This window comes from Elgaria multicarinata, chromosome 3 (genome assembly GCF_023053635.1).
Source record: "Elgaria multicarinata webbii isolate HBS135686 ecotype San Diego chromosome 3, rElgMul1.1.pri, whole genome shotgun sequence".
Lineage (NCBI taxonomy): Eukaryota > Metazoa > Chordata > Lepidosauria > Squamata > Anguidae > Elgaria > Elgaria multicarinata.
In genome coordinates, this window is record NC_086173.1 from 22,578,966 (window position 1) to 22,593,466 (window position 14,501).

The window sequence follows — 14,501 nt, forward strand, 5'->3', positions numbered from 1 at the left end:
ACCTCTGACAAGACCTTTTCAGTGGTAGTGCCAAAACAATGGAATTTCTTCCCCATGGCATTTCACTTTTCATTGTGTGTTTTGGCTTTCCGACATTCACTGAACATTGTTTTGCTTCAGCAAGACTTTAGTGTTCCTGTGTTTTCATCACTTACTGTGCCTGGCTTTTAAATACGTTGTTTTGGATATATTTTTTTAAAAAAATAAAAATAAAAATCTGCTACTGTTTCAAAGTGTTTGCTTTTATGACCATTTGTTATTTATGTTTTAACATTTTATTGTTTTTAATTCTGTAAGAGAGAAAAGCAGGATAAAAATAATAAACCAGGTCATCAATGTGTGAACATGTACCTTCTAAACCATTTCCCCTCCAACATCAGCCCCAGCTTTGATGAGTAATTCTTTTCCTGTCACCAAGGGCTCATATTCCATCTGGCAAGCTGTTTAAAACCTGACTCTCTCATAGTTACACAAGTAGGAAAACAGTGGCTCTTCTCACAAAACAAAATTATCTAATTTAACACTTCATTTCTTCTCCGTCTCAGAAATGCAATTCACCCATTAAACTGTTGTGTATTCTCCACACATAACACCCTTTATTTGATCTTTCCCCAAAAGCTGAGATTCAAATGTTGCTGGGGATCTTAAACCATTGCTTTTTGGGTGTTTCAATAAAACAGAGTGGCTTTTTCCCCTCGAAAAATAATAAATGAAACAGTGAAAGTCTCTCACCATGGTCATCTAGAGCAAGGGTGGGCAGAAAATAGATCTTCAGATGTTTTGTGATCCTGGGAAAGGCATGGGAGGAGCCATGACTCCATGGTAGAGCATGAAAATCCAATGTAAGTCCTACTTAGAGTAGACCCCTTGAAATGAATGGGACTTAAGTTAATCATGACAAACTTAAGTACCTTTCAAGTCAAAGGGTCAACTCTAAATAGGACTTATGTTGGATTTTACCCCCTGTCTTTTGAACATGCACAACATCATCACAACCTTCCCCATCCCGGTACTCACCAGAAGTTTTGGACTACAGTTCCTAGCATTCCTGACCATTGGCCATGCTGGCTGGGGCTGATGGGAGTTGCTGTAGAGGTCTGAAGACTGCTAACTTGCAGAGGGCTTTTGAAATTAGGCTAAGACCAGCCACAAGTTGCCCACAACTTCTCTAGTCTGACAGAGAACCAAGAACAGAACCAAGAGCCAACAGTGGTGCAGTGGTTAAAGTGTTGGACTGGGACTTGGGAGATCCAGGTTCTAGTCCCCACTTGGCCATGAAGCTCACTGGGTAACTTTGGGCCAGTAATGAGCCTAACCTACCTCACAGAGTTGTTGTGAAGATAAACTGGAGAGGAGAACCATGCAGGCTGCCTTGGGTTCCTTGCAAGAGGAAAAAAGGGGCTATAAATGTAACAAATAAACAAATAATAAATAAGATGGTACTACATAAATAAATAACTACACTGGCAAAGACAAGCTAAATTCTTAATTACTGGGGTTGACAGAAGCAGGGAGCAGAGATAGCCCCACCACAGTGGATCTCCAAGTGCACTGTTTTACTTTCTTCCATAGAAGTTACTGGCTGCCATTCTGTGCTGTGAAGAAAAATAAAGCAATACCTGATAGTGAGACCAACAAGCCCTGCTCTCAGCCACTCAGCATTGGGTAGGGAGCTTGGCAGGGCGAGTGCGTAATGTCTTTGTGGGCAGAGCACACACTGCATCCCCATGTGATCCTTTCAATAGACAAGCCCTCTTTTTACACACACACACCACCCATAGTATTGATGGGCACTTTGCTCGGATGTAATCATTAACCCTGTTGACTTTGCAGTCCTGTCCTCCGAGAGGAGGAGGAGGCCAGTGGTGGCAGGCTGTGCAGGGAGGAAGTAGGTGTGGCAGAAACAGCTCTGCCGAAGGCAGGACCGTCCAGAAGTCACAAACCATGGACAGCTCCTGACAAGCAGGAGTTGCCTCCTCGCTCTCTTGGATCCTACCTAGGGCTAGATTTTTTTTCCGTGGTGGTCGTGGGGAACCTTTGGGACGTGATTGCAGAGCTGCAGGGCTGCTCTTTGCTCTTGGTGGTGGTGAGTATGAACCTGCCTCAGGTTTTTTTCTTCTTCCCAGTGCATGGCTCCCTTCTTTGCCAACTTCATTCCTGATTGCAAATCAGGCCAACTTGATGCCTCTCTCAGGGCTCAGCACAGCTGGGCCTCCTTTCCCCTCCTCTATCAAATAGGAAACCTGCATCCTTAAAACGTTGTTTATTTTCTGGGCAGGCATCCTCTCTGTGTTATTACAAAAAAATAATCCTCTCTCCCCTTTGGGGAGACGGCTTTTGTCTATAGGAAATCCCCATGTAAAGTCTGTCTAGTTTCTGTTTTTAAGAGGAAGCGTTAAAAGCTTATTTCTCCCAACTCTCCCCGTCCCTCTCCCTGCCGCAACCCTGATACTTCCTGGGAAGAATTCGGGAGCCTTGTATGGAGGGATATGGCTAAGACAAACACAAATTCTCCCATGTTTGAGGACACGGAAGTTTAAAAAAGAAACAAGTCTAGGTGTGTGGGGGGGGCATGGAAAGGAGGAAGAGCAGGGAGGAATCTTTTATGGGCAAGAGCAGGTCAGCTCTTGGAACTAGACCAGTGGTTCCCAAACTTTTTCAGGTAACCGCCCCCTTGGTTCCACAAACTCATGCCCAGTGCCCCCTACCCTTCACTATAAAAATCATTATTTAGAATAGCGGTTTTCAATGACCCACTAAGGAAGATAATAATTGAATATTTACTCAAAATCCAATTACATTTTTTTAGTTTATTCAATTAAACCTAATTGATGAACTTGATCCAGTGATATCATTTTGTCAAAGTCTGATAGTCATTTAGCAAGTATATTAGATATCCCATTTAGTAACTAGGGTAGAATACCTCACTATTCTGTAAATTCTTAATGTGATGGATGGGCTTGATGAAGTGATACCAGTTTCCCAATGTCTGGTTTAAAGTCATTTAACATGAGTCTTAAATCACCACGTTTAGTAATCTGGAGTTGATTTCTTTGCTTGGAGAGAATTAGGCAGACCACACTAAAACCACATTCCACCAAATATGATGTTGGAAATGCAACCAGGAGCTTCTGAACCACTCTCCATAGTGCAGGATAGCGATCAGAAATTTCCTTCTGTAACCAAAACTCCTGGTACGGAAAAGACCACCTCGAGTGCCCCCCTGCCTCTTAACACCCCCCCATGCAATCCCACCTTCCCCAAGGGGGCAGTACCGCCCACTTTGGGAACCACTGAACTAGACTGCCTTTTCCAACCCGCAGAAGTGTTGGACTACAACGCTCACCATACCCACCCATTGGGCATTGTAGTCCAACACATTTGGGGGGCATCCACATCTCCAGAAGCATTGGACTACAGCTCCCATAATCCCCAGCCACCTGGGGATGGACAGTTGTAGACCAACACTTTTAAGGGCAGCACCAGGGTGTGGCTTAGGGAAGACTGTTATGATCCAAAGGAAAGAACCTCTGGTGGAAGCAATCATAAGGACTCCTGCCCGAGATTCACTGTGGATCATAGAGTCATAGAACAGTAGAGTTGGAAGGGGCCAATAAGGCCATCAAGTCCAACATCCTGCTCAATGCAGGAATCCCACCTTAAAGCATCCCTGACAGATGGCTGTCCAGCTGCCTCTTGGAGGATGCCAGAATACGGGGAGCCAGCCTGCGGCTCAGGTAGTACGAGTCCGAAGAGGCACCCAGAGGTAGGAGTTGGAGGGCCCATGGACCCTGGCAGGAGCCATATCTCAGTGAGATATGAGTGCTGGGCATGCACTCGTTTCCTCAAGCTCAATCCCTAGCAGCTCCAGTTAAGGCATGGGCAGAGAATGTATCAGCCTGCAGAGGTTGTTGAACTGCAACTCCCATCATCCCGCACCTGCATAGACAATAGTGCGGGATGATGGGAGTTGCAGAGCCACACCTTCCCCATCCCTGAGTTAAGGGATCAGAGATCAAAAGGGTGGGAGAGGCTGTCCATCAGTAGCAGAGCATGTGTTTTGCACGTGCACATGGTTCAAGGCAGCCTTCCTTAACCTGCTGCCCTCCTCATGCTTTGGACTGTAACTCCCAGCATCCCTGACCATTGGCCATGCTGGTCGGGGCTGGTGGGAGTTGAAGAGCTTTATCACACCAGCGTTATACTGTGCAATCACTGCGAATTGCATGCAAAGGACTCTGAAGTTTTTCAGTTTATAATCTGCTTGTATTGTGAAGTACTCCCATGCATCCTGCACTAACTGTGCTATAAAAGCAGTTTATAATCTGCTTGTATTGTGAAGTACTCCCATGCATCCTGCACTAACTGTGCTATAAAAGCAAAAGACTCGCTGTATTTGGATACTAGTTTTCGAGCGTATCATCTGAGCGGCCACTGGGGCGCAGGAGCAGGATTTGAAGAAAAATTAAACAAATGCTTACATCTGCGTAAGCTTTAAAGATAAAGACATCAAAATTGGCACAGTAATAGATATTAAGGAGAGCTTTAAATCATACCAAATTTGAATCGTATTGGGTCATCCGTTGATTTTTTATGATTTTTTTTTACATTTCCCCCCTTAAACCCACTTCCTGGTATGCAAAGGATCTAGCCGCCCGGTAGCAGCAACAACAACGCCTACAGCTTAGCTTTGTAGGGATAATTCGAGGGAAACAAGTACGTGGGATGAAGCTAGAAATCTAAAACTTCTGGAGAGAGAGCATCAGGTTAGGGAAGTCTGCTCTAAGCCTGGCAGGACTGGGAAAGACTGCCACCTGAGACCAGAAGAGCCAGACCCACCCAGTGCTAGGCAGCTCCGTAAGGGAACCTGCTTCCTTCTCCCTCCAGGCCTGGCTTCCTGTGCCTTGGCTTAGCAGCTCAGGAGGAGAGGGCAGCATGTGCACTGTGACATCCCCAGAGAGCAGCACAAGTCTCATAGCTTGGGCTAATAGGATGCTTCCAAGTGAGGGCCCCCAAACACTCCCAATCAGCAGACATTGTTGATGTCCTCATTATTCCCTTAGTGGGGTTTGTTTGTTTGTTTTGTGCAAAGGAAAAAGATGGAAGAAATAGTGGGAAAGCACGGGAGGGCTACAAAGTGGAAGATGATGTCATCTGGAAACCACCACACCCCCTCTTGAAATCCTGTGAATCAGGCATAACGATAAACGCCTCATCTGGAAGCACCAGTAATATTTCAGGCTATGTTGCAATTCAGCTTGCGCAGCTACAAGTGTTTTTGTTGCAAACTGCATCTTGACTTTATTTAATTTATTTATTACATTTGTATCCCGTCTTTTTTCCTCCAAGGAACCCAAGGCAGCATACATAATCCTCCTCCTCTCCATGTCATCCTCACAACAACCACCCTGTGAGGTAGGTTGGGTTGAGAGTCTGTGACTGGCCCAAAGTCACCCAGTGGGCTTCCATGGCTGAGTGGGGACTAGAACCCGGATCTCCTGACTCCCAGTCCAGCACCTTAGCCACTACACCACACTTGCACTACATTGCCCTGGCTGTTGTCATATCCTATTTTGAAACAACCCTAATATACCAAGGGAGTGAAAACTTGCTTACATTGATTTAATATTTATTTACAGTGCTTTTAGATAGACTGACCATATGAAAAGGAGGACAGGGCTCCTGTATCTTTAACAGTTGCATAGAAAAGGGAATTTCAGCAGATTTAATTTATATGCATGCAGCACCTGGTTAATTTCCCTCTTCATCACAACAGTTAAAGCTGCAGGAGCCCTGCCCTCTTTTGTATCTGGTCACTCTATCATAGAGATACAAAAGAGGGAAAGGCTCCTGCAGCTTTAACTGTTGCGATGAAGAGGGAATTTCACCAGGTGCTGCATGCACGCAAATGACACCTGCTGAAATCTCCTTTTCTATGCAACTGTTAAAGATAAAGGAGCCCAGTCGTTTTTGTCATATGGTCACCCTAAAAACTTTTAGACCACTCTTCAGTCAAAAAAAGCACCTCACATAGATGAATAACAAGACAGTCCCTGCCCGCAGGTTTATAATTGAAAATACATGACACAAAAGGAAAAAGGATTGGGAGGGAGGAGGGGGGAAGCAACACCTGGCTTCTTAGTTTCAAAGTCCTGATAGCCATTTGATTCAAGCAGGACTGATAAGGTGATCAGAGTTTTATGGTGGTGGTGCAGAGTCCATCGGCAGCTTCATAAATCAAAGGTGAAGGTTGGCTCTTTTATGAAGTGCTATAAAGGTGGGTGGTGCATTTTTCTTTACTTTTTTTCTTTTTTTAAAAAAAAGAGGCTGATGTTGTGTTGATCTCCTGACCTTTGCAACAGAAGGTATTTGATTACAGATCCTGTTATTATATACAGATGCCGGATTTGGCACAACTCCAAAGGAGCGGATTTGTGTAAGCAGGATAATGTTGCTTCTAAACAATGACTTGTTTCTTAGGACTGCTGAACGTTCTACAAAATGTTCACACGGAAAGCGCTACTGCTGTGTAGAAATTAGCATGCAGCCCCTGGGTAGATGGCCACATGCAACTAGCGCATGTGAGTGTAGTTTGCCGCAATAATTGTATACAGCCTGTCCAAGCCTGTGTAGTTTTCATGTGTGATGAGGTGCAACGCAACGTACCACATGCTAAGTCTTGCACGGAATTGCTTTCTACATAGGTATTCTGTAAAGTTGACCTTCTGCTTTAGTTATGCATCGTTTAACTAAGGGCGTGTGTCTCATGCCCTTGTGCTGATCTTAAGCATTTGCCAGTATATATCTGCTTGCTTCTTCCTGTATTGGGGAGAGGGCATAGAAGATCAGTGGTGGACTGGGTGTTTTTCATGTTGAACATCCTAGGTTCATTCCATGGGATTTCCAGGTAAAAGGATCTCAGGCTACACAGCTGAGAAAGTCCCTTGCCTAAGACCTTTGAGATCAGCTACTAGTCAAAGTAGAAGCCCTGGGCTACAGGAACCAGTGACCTGACTCAACTGATGATGCAGCTTCATATAGATTGGGATCTTTTCTATGCAAGGCTGTTAATTGGCTGTCCATCTTTTGGTTTACTTTTGGTTTCATGGCAGAATTGAGAACCGAACATTATACAAAGAGTGTTCCCTGTCCTGCTTTTCTGCTATGTTACTTCTAGCTGGCACTGTCGTATAGCAGAATAGCACAAATACACAAAAGAAAATTACCCTTTCTTTCACTTTCACAATTAAATGCCACATTTATCCTGCTCTATAAAAATTTGCTGAAAGTGGTGGAAAAAACACAGAAGCAAAACTGGAGGGTCATGACATCGGTTCCTTGTTTTTAACTTTTGTAAACCACCCAGAGAGCTTCAGCTATGGGGTGGTATATAAATGTAAGAAAGAAAGAAAGAAAGAAAAAAAGAAAGAATGAATGAATCAGTAAACAACCATGAGAAGGGATTGATGAGTGAATGATAAATGCCTCATGTAGAAAAGCCCTGGGTTATTTTCTTCCATCACCCCTCTAATAGCAAACTTAGGTGGTGAGGGCCGACAGTGATGGAACCAAAATGGGGCCACTGGGAAACAAGAATAAGGCGTAAACATGCTCGGGAGAACCCGAAGTTTTGCAGAAGTACAGCTTTACTCAGCTTACTTGAGCATTTCACTGTGAGCTTTTCATAGCAAAGGTGACTCACAAATACTTTACACAGATAAAGAAATAAAATCCTCCAACTGGGGAAGGTTGTCCCCCATCTCCCACATATCACCTTTCATTTTACAAATGAAGCTGTGCTAGTCGAAATTTACTGCATCCACTTTGTCATCTGATGGGTTCGGAGGAATACAACCAAGTTTGACAATAGTTTGGCGTGCAAAAGGCCTTGGAAAATTTAGACGGAACCAAGTATGTTCCAGCTGGGGAAGGAGTTGACTTTTCTAATACAGGAGAAGGGCTGCTACAGTCCGAACCACAATCACTCCTTGTTTTCTGCTACGCTGAGGCAGGGCAAGGTTGAACTAAGGGAAGAGGAAAGGTCTAAGCTGCACGGTGGCAAAGTTTCCTACCTATAACAATTCCTGGGAAGTGGGGCCAGTTGTCGGATATGTTATAAATAGGCCAAATGGAACAGCTCCTAGGGATGCTTAGGGGCAAATCACACATAGAGCATCACCTTCCCTCCCTGTCCTGCATTCGTCAAGATTGTTCTCTCCTGAGGCCTCTTTTTTATTTAAATAAAACGGGTTGGATTCAGATTTAGTCAGAGCAGAGCCATAGAAATTAATGGCACATAATTTAAGTAGATCTGTTCTAAGTATGACTTTGCAACCAACCCAATGACAACAACAATAACAATAACAACAATAAATAGACTCTGTGGAGCGGAAACACATATGGATTTTGTCGATTTTCCTCTACGATTAAGGCAATATTATTTTGGTTTAGACTTGTTTTCCTTTTAAAAAGAAAACACACACTACAATGGCCTTGCTGAATGGGGATGATGGAAGTGGTAGTCTGACTACCTGGAGGGCACGAGGTTGAGGAAGGCTTGTCTAGGTCTTTATCATCCAACATCCCCCTTTCCCCTGTTTTGCTTATTTTTAGTCATTTAGTTATTTATTCCATGCTGGATGGGACATGCTGGAAGTAGAAGGATTATTTCTGTCTAAACATGCATAGGATTGCATCCTTAGCTAGGAAAGAATGTCCAACTAAGATCCTGCGGAACTACTGTGTGAACAGAGTGCTGGACTAGATGGACCCTTGGTCTGATCCAGCATCAGGGCTCTTCTTACGTCTTTATGTTCTTACTGCCAGTGAGCCAAACTTGTACAACCTGGGGTTATCCAGATGCATTGGACTACAACTCATATTATCCCTAACTAGCATGCAGGTGCTATTTGGGGATGATGGGAGTTGTAATCCATGCACACCTGAATGGCGCCCGGTTGGGGAAGGCTGTAAGGTAGCAGACAGTACGATCCTATACATGTCTGCTCCGTAGTCAGTCCCAGTGAGTTCAATAGGGCTTATACCCAGGTAAGTGGGTATCGGTTTGCAACCAGGTTAATCTGTTCCATAGAAGGGGCTTTTAATTTTACATTCTCCTTAAACTGGTCTTTGATGTAGAGCTGGTGAAAAATTGCCTAAATTTAGCCCAATTTCCAAAATTCAAAAGTTAAAAAACAAAATTAAAAAAAAGCAAATGGTTGCTTTTGAAATTCGGCCCTTGAGAATCGTTGTTGAATTTTGAGGCAATACATCTAATGTTATAAGTATCAACTGGCTAAATTCAATACTATTGCAAATTCAACACTATTTGATAAATGGGAACATAGTGGTGGTGGTGGTTTAAAGATGAGGGTTTTTTTTCTTTTAAAAAAAGAGTTCATGGAAATTATATTTGGGTTTTTTGCATGTTTGAATTGCTTGAGAATCCCCCCTCCCAATTTGTTTCAGCTCTATATTTCAGGCTCCACCCCCTTTCACATTTAGGACTATAGGGGAGCTAGGTTTGCAATATTTCCCCCACATCTCCCCACATTGTAATGCTATGTAACCTGTATATTTTCCCTTGAAGCTAGGGTACATGCATGTGTATGAGTGTAGGTGTGTAATTTTCAGTGGGAAAATGGTATGAGGTGAAAGAGTTAATACTTATTTATGATTTTATTTATTATTAGTAGTACTTATATATGGGTTAATATAATACCACCCTGAAGCAGTTTACATATAACAATATTACAATCTCAGGTTAAAATTGTCAATGCAATGTGAAGCTGCTGTAAAGAAGGCAAACTCCATATTAGCCATTATTAGAAAAGGAATTGAGAATAAAACGGCCAGTATCATACCACCTTTATACAAATCTATGGTGCGACCACATTTAAAGCTTCATCCCATGTACCTGCTTCCCTCGGATTATCCCCATAGCGCTAAGCTTTCGCAGTTGTTGTTGTTTTTGCTACCAGGCGACAGCGATCCTTTGCAAACCAGGAAGTGAGTTTAAGGGGGGAAATGTAAAAAATCATAAAAAATCAACGGATGACCCAATTCAATTCAAATTTGGTATGCATAAAGCTCTCCCTAATATCTATTACTGTGCCAATTTTGGTGTCTTTATCTTTAAAGCTTACGCAGATGTAAGCATTTGTTTAAAATCCTGCTCCTGGACCCCAGCGGCGGCTCGGAAGCTACGCTCAAAAAGTAGGAGCTTAATAGGGCGAATCTTTTTGCTTTATTGCACAATTAAAGCAGGATGCATAGGAGTACTTCACAATCAAAGCAGATTATAAGGTGGAAAACTTCTGAGTCCTTTGCATGCAATTCGCAGTGATTGCATAATATAACGCTGGTGTGATAAAGCTGGTAGAATACTAACAAAAAGTATTCTAACTAACAAAAAGTATTTTTTTACCTAAAAAAAGGATATAATAGAGCTGGGAAAAGTGTAGAAAAGGGCAACTAAAATGATTAAGGGCTGAAGCATCTCCCCTATGAGGGAAGGTTACAACAGCAGGGATTGTTTAGCTTGGAAAAAAAGGAGGCTAAGGGGAGACCTCATAGAGGTGTATAGTATTATGCATGGTGTGGAGAATGTGGATAGGGAGATATTTTACTCCCTCTCTCAAAATACTAGAACCAGGGGGTCATCCTAGGAAGCTGATTGGTGGGAGATTCAGGACAGATAAAAAGGACATCTTCACACAGCAGATAGTTAAACTATGGAACTCACTACCACAAGATGTAGTGATGGCTACCAATTTGGATGGCTTTAAAAGGGGGGTTGGATAATTTCCTAGAGGAGAAAGCTATCAATGGCTGCTAGTCCTCATGGCTAAGTGCAACCTCCAGCATCAGAGGTAGTAAGCCTATATGGGCAACATGGGTGGAAGGGTGCTCTTGCACTGATCCTGCTTGTGGGTTCCTGGCCACGTGTGAACAGAGTTCTGGACTAGATGGATCCTTGGTCTGATCCAGCATGGCAGTTCTTAATTTCAGCTACAATAAGAATAATTGCAATGCAAAAACAATAAAATGGAGGTAAGGAGTCGTCTTCTCCCTATATCAGTCTTGCAGTTGAAATTGCAGGTTCAGCAGTTGCTGTTTGTGTGTGTGTGTGAGAGAGCAACAACTACACATAATGTTGTAGCAGAGTATTATACATCTGTTATTCCTGCTGCTGTCTGAGGCTGAAACGGAAAGTCAGGAGCCCAATGAAGACTCTCTTTCCTGGCACTGCCTGACAAACCTCCATGCAAATCTTGCTTACAAAAGCATTTAGTTGAGTAGATTGCTATTTATTCCAGAGAAGATTCAGCAAGAAACCCTAATGAAGCTACATCAGCAGCACTGATCGAGAGGTTCCTGTGAGCACGATCATTCACCTGACTATAAGAGAGTTTTATGGCCGGAAAGGAAGGGAGTTGAACCGATTGGATGGTGTGAGTTCGCATTTGTAGATTGTGTAACTCCTAGGCGAGAGGAGCTATTAACAGGTGTGGGTGAGGTGGGGAAGTCAGCAACGGCAATGGCGCCAGCTGAACCATGAGGATCTGTTCTTCTGTGTGTAGGCAGAGAAGGGCGGGAACCTGTTCCATTCAGATTACCTCCTCATGTCCCCGCTCCGGCTGAGCCAGTCACCTTTTGATTGGCTCAATGCTATCAGCCATCGGGAGGCGCTGCTACTGCACAGGCTCCTGCCAGCTCTCTTCCTTTTCCCGCCACCAGACCAGCATGCACCACAATGGTGGCTCCCGGGTATGCTGAGAAACTCGATTTGCTGTTGTACTTGTGTCCTACTTTTGGGTTTCCCCACAGGCAGCTGTTTGGCCACTGTGAACAGAATGCTGGACTAGATGGACCTTGGTCAGATCCAGCATGGCTCTTCTGATGTTCTTTGAGGTTCCCACTGCAGTGCCTCAAAGTGCTGAAGAGGCAAGCATTTTCCCCCCTGAGAATTGGAAAAAAAATGTTTGCCTCTTCAGCATGTGGTAGAAATGAAGAATAAAGCCTCTGGTGCTCCATTATTTTCTTTGATAATTTTCGTTTAGGGATGCCTAAAGGAAGAGTTGGTTTGGTGTGGTGGTTAAAGCACTGGATTAGGAGCAAGGAGACTTGGGGTTCAAAGCCCAACCCACATTTGAAGCTTACTGGGGCCAGATCTACACCAAGCAGGATATGACACTTTGAAAATGGTTTTAAAGCGATATATGGAGTGTGTCCTGGGCCTCAACAGTTGTCACTACTGTTATAAACTGTAGGGTGACCATATGAAAAGGAGGACAGGGCTCCTGTATCTTTAACAGTAATGTAGAAAAGGGAATTTCAGCAGGTATCATAGAATCATAGAATAGCAGAGTTGGAAGGGGCCTACAAGGCCATCGAGTCCAACCCCCTGCTCAATGCAGGAATCCACCCTAAAGCATCCCTGACAGATGGTTGTCCAGCTGCCTCTTGAATGCCTCTAGTGTGGGAGAGCCCACAACCTCCCTAGGTAGCTGATTCCATTGTCGCACTGCTCTAACAGTCAGGAAGTTTTTCCTGATGTCCAGCCGGAATCTGGCTTCCTTTAACTTGAGCCCGTTATTCCGTGTCCTGCACTCTGGGAGGATCAAGAAGAGATCCTGGCCCTCCTCTGTGTGACAACCTTTTAAGTATTTGAAGAGTGCTATCATGTCTCCCCTCAATCTTCTCTTCTCCAGGCTAAACATGCCCAGTTCTTTCAGTCTCTCTTCATAGGGCTTTGTTTCTAGATCTCTGATCATCCTGGTTGCCCTCTTCTGAACACGCTCCAGCTTGTCTGTATCCTTCTTGAATTGTGGAGCCCAGAACTGGACGCAATACTCTAGATGAGGCCTAACCAGGGCCGAATAGAGAGGAACCAGTACCTCACGTGATTTGGAAGCTATACTTCTATTAATGCAGCCCAAAATAGCATTTGCCTTTCTTGCAGCCATATCGCACTGTTGGCTCATATTCAGCTTGTGATCTACAACAATTCCAAGATCTTTCTCGTTTGTAGTATTGCTGAGCCAAGTGTCCCCCATCTTGTAACTGTGCAATTGGTTTCTATTCCCTAAATGTAGAACTTGGCATTTATCCCTATTAAATTTCATTCTGTTGTTTTCAGCCCAGCACTCCAGCCTATCAAGATCACTTTGAAGTTTGTTTCTGTCTTCCAGGGTATTAGCTATCCCACCCAATTTGGTGTCATCTGCAAATTTGATCAGCGTTCCCTGCACCTCCTCGTCCAAATCATTAATAAAAATGTTGAAGAGCACTGGGCCCAGGACTGAGCCCTGCGGCACCCCACTCGTTGCCTCTCCCCAGTTTGAGAAGGTTCCATTGATAAGTACTCTTTGAGTCCGATTCTGTAGCCAACTGTGGATCCACCTGATAGTTGTTCCATCTAGCCCACTTTTAGCTAGTTTGTTAATCAGAATGTCATGTGGTACTTTGTCAAAAGCTTTGCTGAAGTCAAGATATATGACGTCCACAGCATTCCCACAGTCCACAAGGGAGGTTATCCTATCAAAAAATGAGATCAAATTAGTCTGACAGGATTTGTTCCTGACAAATCCATGTTGGCTTCTAGTAATCACTGCATTGGTTTCAAGGTGTTTACAGATTGACTTCTTTATAATCTGCTCCAGAATTTTCCCAGGGATGGATGTCAGACTGACTGGTCTGTAGTTCCCAGGTTCCTCCTTTTTGCCCTTTTTGAAGATAGGGACAACGTTAGCCCTCCTCCAGTCGTCCGGCACCTCACCCGTCTTCCATGATTTTGCAAAGATAATAGACAAAGGTTCTGAGAGTTCTTCCGCTAGCTCCTTCATTACTCTTGGATGCAGTTCATCGGGCCCTGGAGATTTGAACTCATTCAAGGAAATTAGGTGTTCTTTGACCATTTGTTTATCAATCTCAAACTGCAATCCTGCCCCCTCAACTTCTGCTTCACTTTTTCCAGAGGGGTCATAGACCTGCTTTTGGGAGAAGACCGAGGCAAAGTAGGAATTGAGCACTTCAGCCTTTTCTTTGTCATCTGTTATCAATTTGCCATCCTCATTAAGCAGCTGAACCACCATTTCTTTCCTCTGTCTTTTACTACTCACGTATCTGAAGAAAGCCTTTTTATTGCTTTTAGCATCCCTCGCTAATCTCAGCTCATTCACAGCTTTAGCCTTCCTGACGCCATTTCGGCACTTCTGCGCCACTTGTCTGTACTCTTCTTTTGTAGCCTGGCCTTCCTTCCACTTCCTATATGTATCCCTTTTTGTTTTCAGTTCATCAATAAGCTTTTTGTGGAGCCACATTGGTTTCCTCTGTTGTCTTCTATCTTTTCTCCTTGTTGGAATTGTTTGTAACTGTGCCTTTAAAATTTCATTTTTTAGATACTCCCACCCATCCTGCACTCCTTTTCTCTTTAGGCTCCCTTGCCACGGGACCTTACTTATTATAGTTCTGAGTTTATTAAAATCAGCTTTCCTAAA

At 43.7% G+C, this 14,501-nt stretch overlaps 1 protein-coding gene across 2 annotated transcripts in view; it reads left to right on the top strand.

Annotated features, from left to right (window-relative positions):
- Positions 1-2,012: 2,012 nt before the first annotated feature.
- Positions 2,013-14,501, top strand: part of LOC134394290 (unconventional myosin-Ia-like) — a 66,498-nt gene continuing 54,009 nt past the window's right edge. For both annotated transcript variants that reach the window (XM_063119589.1, XM_063119590.1), the window contains exon 1: positions 2,013-2,086. The gene's annotated coding sequence lies outside the window, so the exon portion shown is untranslated. The remainder of the gene's footprint in view (positions 2,087-14,501) is intronic.